The sequence below is a fragment of the Lemur catta genome, chromosome 1 (assembly GCF_020740605.2).
Source record: "Lemur catta isolate mLemCat1 chromosome 1, mLemCat1.pri, whole genome shotgun sequence".
Classification (NCBI taxonomy): domain Eukaryota; kingdom Metazoa; phylum Chordata; class Mammalia; order Primates; family Lemuridae; genus Lemur; species Lemur catta.
The window spans coordinates 195,693,746-195,709,900 of NC_059128.1; positions in this window are offsets into that span (position 1 = coordinate 195,693,746).

The following is a 16,155-nucleotide window of genomic DNA, read 5'->3' on the forward strand; positions in this document are numbered from 1 at the left end:
TCAGGGTGGGGGCATAAGAATGCATCAGACTCAAGAGAAATTTAAAAAATTCATTCTTCATCTGAGTTGGCCCGAGGGATTCAGAAATAACCTGGGATGGTGCAGGTAATTCTAGGGTTCTCTGAAATATGAACTATCTATAAAATATTGATGCGACCTATAGTGAGCTATCCTGTGCACCAATATTGGTATTATATATGAAAAATATTTATAAAATGCTGATCTGACATATATTGAAACATTAAAATACATGTAAAATATTGGTGTCAAAACAGGGCTGACACTATGTTGTTGGTTAATTGGGTTTACATAATCTGAACATTGTTATTATAGGAAGCATAGTTTTAAAGAAATAGTTCAATTATATAACTAATCATTAGCTTTTTTTTTTTTTCCAGGAGACAGGGTTTTACCCTGTCACCTGGACTAGGTGTGATCATAGCTCATGGCAACCTCAAACTCCTAGACAAAAAAATCCTCTTGCCTCAGCTGCCTGAGTAGCTAGGACTATAGGTGTGCAACACTATGCTTGGCTACTTTTTGTATTTTTTAAAAAATGGGGTCTCACTATGTTGTCCAGACTGGTCTTGAACTCCTGGCTTCAAGTGATCCTCCTGCCTTGGCCTCCCTAGGTGCTGGGATTATAGTTGTGAGCCACCGCACCCAGCCTCATTAGTTTTCTTGGGCAAAAATATTTAGAAGGATTTTGTGACAAACATGTCAGTTGCTTAGCCATTATCTATATTGTTTCTTTGTTGATTAGCCTGAAACAATGTAAGCCTTTTATGACATCCCATATGCTTTCTCAGCCATATGATTCCATTCTGATCAATGAAGTCTAAGGGGAAGTAGGTTATTGTAGCTCTTGGAAAAGCCTTTAATTTCATGATACAAGGGAACACACATTTTTGGTTTAGCCATTCTTGGCATCTTTGCTTTCATCTTTCTGCTCATTGCCTTATTTAGAAGTTGAACTGAGTACAACTACCTTCTACTTCTAGTTATGTGAGATAAACTCTTAGTTATTTAAGGCATTTCTGAATCATGGTTGCAAAGTGGCTGCTACACTTCTAAGTATCACTTCCTCACTCAGGTTAAGAATAAACCCAGCATGACTGACTTCCACTTAGATTTCCTTGGCCATACCTGGTTCACATGGCTGGAGAAGAAGCAGGGCACAAACACTGAAAGTACATGGATCCCCGATAGCTCCGTTTAGTAATTGAACCCATGAGTTCGACTGCCTACCTCTGAACTCTTATTTTTTGCTTAAAGAATTATAATACTGTTGTATGTTACTTGCAGCTGCACACATTACTGAATAAAATAGATAAATAGAATTTGGAGGGCGGGGAGAATATTTGAAGGTTAAGAAAGAGTATGACTGAGAATGAGCCAGTGAGTAGATTGACCTGTCTCAAGTGGATTAACTGGTCTCTAGAGTAGTGGAAAAGTGGCTATTAAATCCACGGAAGGCTGTATTCTAAAATGAGGATCTATTCTAGCATCATTGTAGATATTATTAACAAAAATGCCAGCTAAATATTTTGCTGGTCCGTTTATTATGTTTTCTAAAATCAGTTTCTTAACCAGGATTTAGGAAAGAATTCTAGCTATGTAAACAACTCTTATATAGGCAAACTGGCAGGAGACAGAGGATGTATGATCCAAAATGTTGATCTTAAAATGTCTATGTTTGTATTTATCAATTAGGAAATATTTTACAGCACATTCGCATGCTCTGAACTGACTGAAAGGGCCCCAAGGATGTAGTAGTATGGTTAACTTATTGATGGATTATTAGGTAGTAACCCAATGCTTTAAAAAACCATTTGCTTGTCTGTTTAAATTTGGATTTAGATACATTGATAAATAACAACTGTAGAACATATTTTAGATATTCAACTTTTACCATCTGTATTATTCTTTAAAACCTATTGTAATAAGGTGTTTGGAGCAAGACTTGTCCTAAAGAACAAACCAATTTAAAATACCTCAGTAGACCAGACAAGAATTGCTTTAGAAATGGCAAATTTCATATCTAATAAGCCAGTGTTCTAAGTAAAAAAAATTCAGTTTAGTGTGTCAAAATGCTTTTTCACATTCAGATTTATACTGGTGACTATTTCATTATTGCAGAGGAGCCCAATGTGGGTGAGATGTTACAAATACCAACAGTGAGGATATCTGGTTCTTTTAAGTCTGTACTTTTGGCTGACGTTACAGAGTTTCCCAGTGGTGTCTGTTATAAAGCAACATGCAGGACTTGGCAGCAAGTTAGAGATAACAAGACTTCCATCCCAAAGACCATCCAAGCTGCATGCTAAATTTTGCCCATCTGTCACCAGTCTCCTCTGTCCCATGTCAGAGTCAAATTTGGAAACTGATGACATTGGAGGTACTTGTTATGCCTGGCAGAACAAAACCCAAAGGTCTTACTGTTCATGACAGTTCAGATGTACTTGAGCAGTAATTACCATTCATATGGATTTCCTTGTGGTGTTCTCCTGTTTCATGAGCTTCCATCCTCTGGGCCCAGGGTACAGGGTACTGAATATTAGAAGCAACAAGAGATGGTACCACATATTGTTTTTTAAAAACTATTTTATGTAAAAGTCAAGGAAGGCCAGAACAAACTTAACATTCAATTGGACTATATTTTTTGCTTATTAACCAAATAGGTATGGATAAGTAATATAGAACCGTAACTATATTTCCAGAGAATGATGGTTTAAAATATTTTAGTTTTATGAGTATATAATTGAAAGTGTCACAGTAAAAGTTATCCTTTGCATCTCAGAAACAATGTTGAACAAAAGAAGCCAGATACCATAAAGTATGTACAGTATGATTCTATTTACATAAAGTTAAAACAGGCAACTTGCGTATATTCTAAAAAATTAGTAGTAGTTATCCTTGGGTATCTGAATGTGGGGCAAAGGAGGGGCTTCTAGAATGCTAGTAATGTTCTCTGTCTTAATCTGGCTGAAGGTTACATGATATGTTTATGTTGTGAAATTTATCAAGCTGCATATTGATGGTTTGTATTTTTTTATTTGAATATCAATTTTCAATTAAAAAATAAAAAAGATTTACCAATGATAATGATAATTATTTATGGAGTATATCTGTGTTAGATATGGCTCTAAGTATATGAATTACATTGCTTTACTTAGTGATTATACCAATTTTGGAGGTACTGATTATCCTAATTTGCTAAGGAGGAATTGGTATTTGGAGAAATTAAGTCGCTTGTTCATGGTCACACAGCAAGTTAGGGATTGCATATAAATTTGAATGATTGTTTAACCTCAAAGGAGAGGAACTCTCATACTGTGCTACATACTTGCACTTACTGTTGCAGTTGCATATTGAGATAAGTTGTTAATTTCAGACTCTGGACTTAATTTTCATTTTGGGAACAGATAGTTTTCTTTCTGGATTTAACTTTCCATTCCCACGATAACCAATCGTTTGTTATTACAAACAGATTTTGCTCTCAATCTGTACTTGGAATTCATAGAACTCAAGAAGGAATCAAGTATAAAGCAACAATAGTGGTTGAACCCTAAAGTTTGGAAAAACCAAAAGGTTAGCAGTATATCACAGACAACTCCAATAGGTAAATTTGGGGATATTTTCATTGGCAGCCTCATAGTTATTTTTTATTATTTCATAAGGTTGCTTCCTAGTTTTAGCCTTTGTGCTTCTAAAGTTTATGGTTGAGAGAGGGGGAAAAAAAGGAAGATATTAAGATAAAGCTTTGAATCTAAGAACAGTTATTTTTAATGTATAGGGTTATATTGGGCAATTAGAGAAACCAGATGGTCTAAGGAACAACATTTTATTTCTCATTAGAAAATTGATTTCCTCTCATGGGCCATTTACAGTACTGATGAAGAGATGAGTGCTAGGGAAAAAGGGGTATAAGGGAGGTAGGCCTGTGTCTTGGGGGAGACAGGTATAAACTTTTGTGCAAGTCAGAATTAAGAGGTAGAAGTGATATATTAATAGTATGTAGTTTTAAAAGCACTGCCATATCTCATTTTACCCCCATAATTCTGTGAAATTGGTATCATTGTTATGTCCGTTCTGTAGATGAGGAATCTGAGGTTCAGTGAGGCCAGGCCAATTTACCCAGTAAGTAACAGACTGTAGAAATGAAGGGGAAGAGGAGTTAATTATTATGAGATAAATTGGGAAGGCTTTAATAAGGAAATGCATGAGTTAGGTTCTTAAGGAACAAGTAAGAAAGTAAGGGGAAGGGCACTGTTGGCTGAAGGAGTGGTGAGAGCCAAAAGCCTACATGCAGGAGAAAGCATGTCTCTTTTGGTCAATGGTCAGACATCCACTGTGGGTGAAGAACAGGTCTCAGGGCCATTGTAGTTTGGCTAGCAAAAAAGATTCTTTTGTGATCATATCATGGAGCCCGATTCTGTGGGCTGTAGGAGAGACTCTCTTGTGTGTTAGAAAACATTGATATTGTGGATAGGTAGGAGAAGTGAAGAAATGGAAGAGTGGAGACCAGGTAGTGAGTTACGGCAATAGTGCAATGTGGGTGAAGTAGTAGAATCCGGAAGTGGGAGGGCAGGGACTGGAGAGTGCTTCAATGCTGTTTCCCCGTGAGGCCCACTGCTCCTGCCTCTGTATAACTTCCTATCTGATTACCTCAGAGGCGTCCTGCACAATCTCAGAAAGAATTTTCACCGTAACTCCATTTACCCACTATTTTGAGAAACTGGGGTTCTTTACAGATTTATTAAGATTACAGCAAGAGTAAATGTAGCACTTTTTATTTATTCATATAATTTTATTTTCATTCTACATAGACACATTATGAAATAAAAATTTGAACTTCAAAGCTTTGGCTTTAAAGCTATTTGAAGTAACTGACTTGTTTCACATACAGCTCTGACTACCTATGTTTGTAGCTGGGTACCTAGCATATTTGACACTCAGATTTTTTTTAACATCCTTTCCTCTATATAATAAGATTACTTTTAGTAATAGTCATGGGATAATCAGTGATATTATTTTTTTAACTTGTTCTTTGGGTTTAAAACAACAATGTAATTAAAATAACATTGTAATTTTAAGGTTTAATTCAAATATTGTAAAACATTCCAAAAATGCCATAAAATTTGTAGTAAGCAAATGGAAACTTTACACCTTATAGTTTGTACTGTTTCACTGATTTAAATTTTAACACAAATAAAAATTCCAAGTAGACACAGAATGACAGGATTAAAGTACTTCAAGTTCTATTTCTTCTTCACAAAGACTGCACTAGTATTGCTTATTTTGAATCTACTGATTAAATGTAGAAACAGATAGTAATATCTGTGTTGGAAACACAAATTGCACCTGAAGCAAGCTCAGATGTTTCTGAATTATTGTAAAAATTACACTTGAAATGAATATGTGTAGTTTAGTTCTTACCTATTAGGGATTAGTTGTATAAGTGGAACTTAGTTGTATATTAATTGTTCTCCAAACTTCTATACAGAATACAATTTTTATAAAAGAGTAAGTAACAAAAATGTACAAATTTGAAACATATAAATTATTAAACTCAATAATAATAATTATAAAATTATTTAGGAATTAGACAAATGAAATATTTTTTTCAGGATATTTTGTCATTGAAACTGTTAAAATTATGGGTACATGGTGATCATAAAAAGCTAGCCAACATTCGTGGTTTTAGCTTATCTACAGGCAATGCATTCCATAATTGCTTGTGTCCAGGCTGGGCTGCCGCCTCTGCTCCACCCTCATAACACTGCCTTTCCTAGTGCCTTTCTTCCGTCTGAAATGACTCCCTTTCTCCTCACCCTGCCTCTGGCCGTACATCTTCATTGCCCTTCCAGTCTAAATCAGATACCACGTACATTACTTTATTGCCATGACTGAATGCTACGTCTCCTTCCTTTGAACTCTCATGTGCTATTTTCATTACTTTGTAGACTACCTTGTGATATTAACTTTGCAAATGTTGTTGCTGAAAGTAGAATCTTACTAAGCACCTAGAACTGAACACTTGTTCAACTACCCAAACCAGTCCTTAGACACTTATTGATTGAACAAAAAGGGAACTATTACAGTGGCCACATTTGTTTTTGTTTTGCCATTGATGTTATAGAGACAAAAATAGGATTTCAGGGATATTAATACATACAAGCCTGTAGTTAAATGTATATACTTCATATTTTTTTCTGGCAAAATCTAAACTTAGTATTTCTATCTTCCTCCGGAATAAGACAAGGAACTCTACCCCTGATTTAGCCTCATTTCTCTTCTCTATCTTACTAATGTCTGAAATTTTTGTTCTACTTATCTTTTTAAAACCCTCTGAATTTATTTTTTACATTCAGTGTTCTAGTAGAATTGCCAGTAGATTTTATAATTACTTTTGTCACTGTTTTACACATCCCATTCCTTCTTTCTATGCCTTCCTTCTTCCTGAAGAATGTGCTTTAGTAATTCTTGCAGGGAGTATATGTTGGCAATGAAACGCTCCTGTCCTTGTATGTCTGGAAAGTTCTTTGTCATATCATCACTGTTAAAGGTTAGTTTAGCTTGGCATATGATTGTAGATTGATAGTTACTGTTTCTCAGCATTTCTGAATATTCTTGCTGCTATTGTAGCTGATAGATATATGCTGCCTATCTAATCATCACTTGTCTAAAGATAATTTATCTTTTGTCTTAGGAGGCTTTTAAAGTTTTTTCTTTATCCTTAATGTGTTCTAGTTTTATTATGATGCATATAAATGTGAATTTACTTTTATTTATCCTGCTTTCTTCCCATTTTCATTATCTGAGAATACAGTTTTATTCAGTTCTTGAAAATTCTCAGGCATCATTATGATTCTTTTTTTTTTGTTTTTTTTTTTTGAGTGTGGTTCTTCACCATTCTCTCAACTCGCTACTACTTCTGGAACTCCTGTTAGCAATATGTGGGAGCAGAGTGACTTTACTGATGGTCACCAATACTGGAATATTTACTCCTTCAAGGGCATAAGTGTGACTATACCTCTAAACCCTAAGCAGAACTATGTAACTAATTATGGCCAGTAAAATGTGAGCAGAAGTGATACGTATTACTTCCACGTTGAAGCAAGGAAAAACCCCTGAGCAACTCTTCCAGTCTGTCTTGTCTTCTGCATCAGCAGTTATGGAAGAGGGTCATGAATGAGTGGCAAATAAACTTTTATGAAGCCACTGAGATTTGGGAATGTATGTTACTGCAATGTAGCCTGTCCTATCCTGAATAAAATAGGGAGCCTCTCAACCTATTCTGCAGGTTACTTACAGTTCTCTTGTATAGTTTTCATTTATTTATTTCTCTGATACTGTCTTTCAGTTGAATAATCGTTTCTTTACCTATGTTCAGCTCAGGATTAGTGTCTTTTTTTAGTTTTTATTTTAGTGACTAATTTTTTTCCTAGCATTTATAACTCTATCTTCATCGTAACCATCTGCTCTTGGTTTATAATTATTATTTATAATTTCTTATATTTGAGTCATATATGTGATTTCTCTTCATGTCTATAAATATATTAAACATATTATTTGTAAATAATTTTCAAATTTTTATTATTTGGATTCCCCCAAAATGGATTCTCTCAATTGTTTATAATGTCAGTGGTCTATTATGGCAGTTCTCATATGATATAAAATTTTTGTTTTCTAACTCCTTTTGAATAAGAGCTTTTTGGTTATTCTTGTGGCTGCTGTTTTTTTTTTTTTTCTGTTTAATCCCCTTCTTCTTGAGGTTATGTACCTTGCCTACTAGTTTTGTCATTACCTGTATCGGGCTCCTCTCTAATCAGAACTAGGTCACATACTGGCATTTTGGGTCTCTGGTCTTGCAAGGGTATTGGTATTTTACGAGTCTTTTTGCTAAGTCAAAGAATGACTGAACCCAGGGCCAGTATAAGAAGCAGCGTTGGCTTCCTCTTACTGCAGCTTGGTATATTATTAGTTTGTTCCCTGGGCAATAGTCACCGTTTTGTCAAGGCTTCTTTCACAAATCAGGAAAACTAAACCAACCTCTGGTTTCACAGCCTGAGTCTGGCTCCAGTCTCTTGACACAGATGGGGCACTTTGGGCTCCTGTTATTCTTCTTCCCATACACTACTTTGGAATTTCTTTTTTCCATTCCAAGAGCCTGTTAGATTGTACTTAGTATTTTGTTTTTCTGTTCTAAGATGTTTTGTTTTTCTGAGTCTAAGATGGACTCTTGTTTCTGAGTCCAGTTTTGTCTTTTTAAATATTATTAATAACATATAACATAAATATATAAACGCGTGTGTTTCACTTATTGCTATGGGTTTGAAGCAGATGGAATGAGTATTTGTACGTGAACTCACAATTCCATCTTAAAAAGAAGTTAAAGTCTTTAATTTAAATGAGATTAACCCTCTGACTCATCATGTGGTGATCCTTTTCTTATTACAAATTGCAGATATTTCATTTTGATTTATTTCCCTCCCAATGGTTTTCACTTAATTTTTTAAAAGATTTTTTGAGAAATTACGGGGTTTTTTGGTTTGGAGACAATTGATTGAGTCTGAAAGGCCATCATAGTGGCCTAATCAGAATCATGAAAGGCACCTATCACTCAACTTTCTCCTTTGTTAAAGCAGGTGAGTATGGGTTAACTCAGCTTTTTAGTCTCCCATATTTGTTTTTTCTTTTTCCTCTTCATTTAGAATTAATAACTTTAAGGGAAAAATAAATGAAGAGATATGAGAACATCAGGATTAGAATCACTTAATAAAATGTCGGTGGCAGCTGGTGAAGAAGGTTGTGGCACATTCATTTTCTGTGTTACTATGGGTGAGATGAAATCAGATTCTGTTTCATTGTGTGTTGTTGAGCCTATTGGCGCAAGTCTCTGAGATTGCACAGAATATAAAATGCAATATTTTTCAAAGGAGTGCCCATAGAGATGGAACAATGTTTTACTTTCAAGATTAGCTTTTCTTTCATCCTTCTGTGGCTGAGGGTTTTTATCACACATGTGTCACCCTTGGGAATATTTTTAGAGGGAATTAAAACATTTAAAACAATTTCAGGGATTTTTTTTCACATTATTATAGAAGCCCTTCCTTTATTAAAATACCTAGGCTTTCTCAGTGCATTTACTTGTTTTTATATCATTCCTTTTTTAACCAAAAAGTATTTGTGGAAATAGTTTTAAAATGCATGACATATACTTGAACTTCTGTGCTGGGTTGAGCCTGTCTGTTCCTTCAAAACTTATTTATTTATTTATTATGTCCACCCAGAACCTGTGACCTTATTTGGAAATAAGGTTTTTGCAGATGTAGTCAAGTCAACATGTGGTCATACTGGAGTAGAGTGGGCCCTAATCCATTGATCAGTGTCCTTATTAGAACAGGGAAATTTGGACACAGACACAAAGAGAGGAAAATATCATGTGAGGAAAGAGACAGAGATTGCAGTGGTGCATCCACAAGCCCAGGAATGCCAAGGATTGCTAGCTATTACCAGAAGCTAGGGCAGAGGCATGAAAAAAGATTCTCCCTTAAAGCCTCCAGGGGGAATCAACCCTGATGACACCTTGATTTTGGATTTCTAGCCTCCAGAACTATGGGATAATATTTCTGTTGTTTTAAGCCACACAGTTTGTGGCACTTCTGACCTGGAAACCCTAGGAAACTAATTTGCCTTTTTACATAACATATTCTTTACATATGGTATAAACAATTTATGCTTTGTTTTAATGTCACGATGTTCCAAGGGGCCATTAGAGTACATTGGACTTACCTTGCCCCTTAAAGACCGTAAACCAGGTACCTTTGCTTTTCTTGCTGGGCATTCTGTTCTCTTGTCATCAGCCAGTTTGTTTCTTTATGTATCTTTACTTTTTTCTTCCACTCTGTGTCGATATAGCTGTTGGGCTCTAAGAAGGACTAAAGGTTTCCAGGAGCAAAAAACCCAACCAACCAAATTTTATTAAGTCAGTTCTTGAATTTTATACACAATTCTAATTCTGTTGGCTCAAGTCTGAGAGTCTTTGGTTTCCCAAACCATACTTGGCCATAGATGCTCTGGAAAAAAATGGTGGGGGGTGGTGGTGCCGATGTTCAGTGTCAAATATGGATTAGGAAATGCTGCCTATTGTATATTTCTTTTGACAAATTCATACACTCTTACAGTATACATTAAAGACTACAAGAAGTTTCAAAGTAATGAATCTTGTTTCAACTAGCACTTGACATCAGTACCCTTTCTTTGTTGTCATCTATTAACATCTCAAGATTCTACAAAAGTCACTTTGAGGAACACTGTTTTGAAAAGAAAAATGTCTGTTCCCCATTAAGCAGTTTCCTCTAAGCTCAGGGCTGATGTGTTCTTTGTGGGCCTTCAGCTCTGTGACTTTGTTTTGAATATTTGAGGTTATCAAAAGAGGGAGTGTCAGAGACATGAAGAGTTGTTATAATTTGTTCTTTTTTTTTTTTTTTTTTTGAGACAGAGTCTCGCTTTGTTGCCTGGGCTAGAGTGAGTGCCGTGGCATCAAGCTCACAGCAACCTCAAACTCCTGGGCTTAAGCGATCCTACTGCCTCAGCATCCCGAGTAGCTGGGACTACAGGCATGCGCCACCATGCCCAGCTAATTTTTTGTATATATATATTTTAGTTGGCCAGATAATTTCTTGCTATTTTTTAGTAGAGACGGGGTCTCGCTCTTGCTCAGGCTGGTCTCGAACTCCTGAGCTCACACAATCCACCCGCCTCGGCCTCCCAGAGTGCTAGGATTACAGGCGTGAGCCACCGTGCCCGGCCTTATAATTTGTTCTTAACAGTAATTAATCTTCCTAAAGTACTCCTTATTTGCACAGGAGTTTGTTATTTGCTATTTTACATTTATTTTCCTGTCATAATCTAGGTGTTTAGAAAGTTTAAATCAATCTCTATTTGGAAAATGCTGTATAAAATTGAAATCAAAGACAGACAAACATTACAGTGTTTTTTTCTGTCTGTATATTCAGTCCCTCACATTTCCCCTGGTGTCTTGCTTTTGAGTTAATTATGTGGTATCATGTCTTATATCTTATTATTTAAGTCAGAAACCAAACAGGGTTGCTGAAGTAGTGCTGCTGCTAGTCTTATGAGGAGTTGGAACAATTTATTCACGCATTCAGTCAATCAGTCTATTAAATTTCTTTGATTCACTAAGTCCTGTTCTAGGTGCTGGGGATACAAAAGGTAACAACACATGCAAAGTCCTGGCCCTAAAGGAACACACATCCAACATGGAGAAACCAACAATAAATGATAAATTGGCAAGATTTCTAGTATGGATGTTGGATAGTGTTATGGAGAAAAATAAAGTAGGCCAGGGCAATAGGAATACAGGTGAGGGTGAGTGAAAGTTTGCAGTTTGCAGGATGGTGACCAGAAAAGGTATCACTGAGGTGGTGGAATTTGATAAGACACCCAAAGAAGGCAAATGAATAACCCATTTAACTTGTGGGAGAACATTCTAGGAAGAAGGACCAACCAGTGCAATGGCTCAGAGGCAAGAGTGTATGTGGTGTGACTGAGCAACATCACAGACTAGTATTTACAGAGCAGAGGGGACGTGGGTAAGAAAAGAGTGTGTGGATGGAGAGATGGGGTGGCCACATCCTGGAGGCCTCTCAGGCCACTCTAAGAACTTTAGCTTCTACTCTGAGTGGGATGGGAAGTCATTGAAGAGATGTGAGCAGAGAAATGATATGATCTAGCTTATTTTTAATAGGCATATAATGACTGTTGGGTTCTTGCCACCCAAGCTCAACTACTAGACTTCATAAAGGCATTTTGAAATAGACTGAGGTAGTTCTTCATGGAGGGAAACTCCTCCTGTTGAGGCACATATCATAGAAACTATAGGAATAAATTGGACTCTTTCAGGAATCTAATTTATTCCTATAGTTCAGGATCAGGAATAATAAAGAGTCTTTATGGTGGGGATTTTTTTTTTAAGGAGAATTTGAGCTGAGAGCCTGTCTGTATTCTTTTCTTTACAGAAAGAGAAAAGACCTGCTCAAGAAAAACATGTGTCCCTATCAGTTTTGAAATCATCATTTCTGTTCTGGCATTTAATTGTAACCAGATTAAAAAATTATTTTCAAAATAAGTTTTATGTTATGGGGATCCTGAGGGAAGTTAGAAGCCCAAGATACAAGACCATCTGCCTTCAGCTTGCTTGAATATACTATTGTTAAATAGAACTTGACAAAATAGCAAATAAAGGAATAGAATAAAGAGTTTATCCTATATTTCTTAAATGATATGTTAGAATAACCAAATAGTTAATGAGAAGAATATTATTTTTATAGAAGCACATCAGTTATAAAGAACAGCAGTTATAATATGAACCATTCATTTATGAACTTACAACTTATAAAATTTATCTTGACTCAGACATACCTTCCTTCAGATGTGTTTTGATTCCATCCCATGTGTCAATACCTTTTCTGATCAGAATATCAGTATGACAGTACAACACACCTTTCCAATCAGTGTGTTAGATATGGATATATTGATCAGCAAATTGCAAATAATTTTTAAATGAAAGCAGTAATCAGATAAAAGGTATGAGATTTTCATAAAGTCCACAAAAGCAGTCCTGGAGAACTGTTTGAACCACTCTCAAAATTATTAACAAACAAGGCAGAGTTATACTAGTTACAATTTGAAGAATAGAAAAAAATCATTATAGAGGCGGGAGGATCACTTGAGCTCAGTTCGAGACCAGCCTGAGCAAGAGCGAGACCCCATCTCAATAAAAAAAAAAAAAATTATAGATTATCAAAGATAATTCTTCCAAAGTGAAAATTCTGAATGTCAAATCAATAATAATAAATAATAATAGTTATCAATTATTTAGTGCATATATATTCCAAGTATTATTCCAAGTGCTTTATATGTAGTTGGGATATTGGTTTGGCTAAGTGTGGCAAAGGCTCACAACAACAAGAGTTTATTTATTTATTTATTTTTTTCTCTCTTCTATTTTTTTTTTTATTTCAGCTTATTTTGGGGGTACAAAAGTTCAGGCTGTATATATTGCCCATGCCTGCCCATCCCCCCGAGTCAGAGCTTCAAGTGTGTCCACCCCCCAGACAGTGCTCATCGCACTCATCATGTAGGTATACACCCATCCCCTCCCCCCACCCCCACCTCTGTCCAATACCCAATTGGTGTTATTCCCAAATATGCACTTAGGTGATGATCAGGGAAACCAATTTGCTGGTGAGTACATGTGGTGCTTATTTTTCCATTCTTGAGATACTCCACTTAATAGAATGGGTTCCAACTCTCTCCAGGAGAACAAAAGAGATTCTATATCACCGTTATTTCTTATAGCTGAGTAATACTCCATGGTATACGTATACCACATTTTACTAATCCACTCATGAATTGATGGGCATTTGGGTTGTTTCCACATCTTTGCAATTGTGAATTGTGCTGCTATAAACATTCAGGTGCAGGTATCTTTGTCATAGAATGACTTTTGTTCCTTTGGGTAGATGCCCAATAATGGGATTGCTGGATTGAATGGTAGGTCTACTTGAATCTGCTTAAGGTATCTCCATATTGCTTCCCACAGGGGTTGCACTAGTTTACAGTCCCACCAGCAGTGTATGAGTGTTCCTGTGTCTCCACATCCACACCAACATGTATTGTTTTGGGACCTTTTGAGAAAGGCCATTCTCACTGGAGTTAAGTGATATCTCATTGTGGTTTTGATTTGCATTTCCCTGATGATTAGAGATGTTGAGCATTTTTTCATATGTTTGTTGGCCATTCTTATATCTTCTTTTGAAAAATTTCTATTCATGTTCTTTGCCCACTTTTTGATAGGGTTGTTTGATTTTTTCTTACTGATTTTCCTGAGTTCTAAATAGATTCTTGTTAATAGTCCTTTATCTGATGTGTAGAATGAGAAAATTTTTTCCCATTCTGTAGGTTGTCTGTTCACTCTCGTGACTGTATCTTTGGCTGTGCAGAAGCTTTTTAATTTGATTAGGTCCCATTTATTTATTTTTGTTGTTGCTGTGATTGCCTTAGGGGTCTTCTTCATAAATTCTTTGCCTAGGCCAATGTCTGTAAGAGTCTTTCGTACGTTTTCTTCTAGAATTCTACTAGTTTTACACCTAAGGTTTAAGTCTGTTATCCACCGTAATTTGATTTTTGTGAGAGGTGAAAGCTGTGGGTCCTGTTTCAGTCTTCTACATGTGGCTATCCAGTTTTCCCAGCACCATTTATTGAATAAGGATTCTTTTCCCCAGAGTATGTTTTTGTCTATTTTGTCAAAGATTAGATGGCTGTGTGAGGATGGTTTTATATTGGATTTTCTGTTCTGTTCCACTGGTCTGTGTCCCTGCACTGAACAAGAGTTTAGATAAGGAAGAATTTTATTTTTTTATTGTGAAAACCTAAGCTGATATAATGTCTCTGCTCAGCAAAATTCTCAGAGGCCTAGATACCTTCGATGTTGTTGCTCTGCTTCTCTAGGCTGCTTGCTTCGCTGGCACAATTCAAGAGATCTCACTCTCTTGCTTGCATTTCTCCTACTCATAGTTTTCTTCCCTTTAAGAGTCAAAATTGGGAGTCATGTGTATCACGTTTGCTCATATATCACTGATGACTACTTAGTCACTTGGCCACATCTAGCTGCAAAGATGGTGGGGAAATGCAGTATTTATTCTTGGCGGCCATATGTCCAGGGAACCACTGGCAGGCTGCACCCCTTAGGGATTCTTTTATTCCATTCCCATAACAATCCTGTGAGGTAGATGCCATTATGACCTCAGTATTATAAATGAGACATCTTAGGCGTGGAAAGGTTTGATGATTTTCAAAAACTCAGGGAATCTTTTAAACGTTATTGCAAATATGGCCTTTGTTGGGATCTTACTTTGAACATCTGAAGGAATGTCAGTGTTTCTCAAACTTTCAGTGGTAAAGGAGAGATTTATTTCTTTTTATTCAAACTGCTTTAGACTGATACTTTTGTAAAATGCAATGGGAATCTCTTAGCAATTGCTGCAAAATTTTCTAAACACCTATTCTCAATTATTTTGATATCCTGTTGTAGACAGGGAAAATAGTTTGTATACTGGCCCCAGTCCTCATATCACAATTTCTATAGCCCTGAACTAGGCTGTATAATTTTAACAATCAACTTTAGTAGAAAAAAAAAATGATACTACTTTCTCACCCGTGATGTGTTTTTTGATCCAGTTTTGTTTGCTTCAAAAACGGATGCACAGGCCGGGCGCGGTGTCTCACGCCTGTACTCCTAGCACTCTGGGAGGCTGAGTTGGGTGGATCGTTTGAGCTCAGGAGTTCGAGACCAGCCTGAGCAAGAGCAAGACCCTGTCTCTACTAAAAAAAACAGAAATAAATTAGCTGAACAACTAAAACAACATATAGAAAAAATTAGCCAGGCATGGTGGCTCATGCCTGTAGTCCCAGCTACTCGGAAGGCTGAGGCTTGAGCCCAGGAGTTTGAGGCTGCTGTGAGCTAGGCTGATGCCACGGCACTCTAGCCCAGGCAACAGAGTGAGGCTCTGTCTCAAGAAAATGAAAAAAAAAAAAACAAAAAAAAAACTGATGCACAGCTGCAATTACAACTATAATATATATGTTTAAAAGAAACTTATTTGCATACAATTTTTATTATTTTTATAATTTCAGTTCTACCTGTCAAGGAAAAGTTTTAATCATCATTTTTTTATTCTCTTTAGTATTTACAGTGAAATTTTAAACTTCATTGTATTTGAACTTGCTATCATATATCTTTTCTAAAAATACTAATTATCCTCAGGGACTGCTACGTGTACATTCACAAGTGTTCTCAAAACCTCTGACAGTCATGAGAGCTGTGGGATCCCTTAATTTCCAAAAAGAATTTGTATATATTTACAATAAAAGACTCATGTCAATATGTCTATCAAACAGGCAAGAAAAATTTAAGAAATCATTTGCAGGAGGGGTAGCAGATATAGATATCATCTAGGCTGGTTAAAGCCATTTCATGTCATGTGTAAATTCTGCTCAATTGGTCGTGGATACCTAGAATATCATGTTGAGAAAAATTTTGAGTCCAAGTAGGTTCAGCTGGGA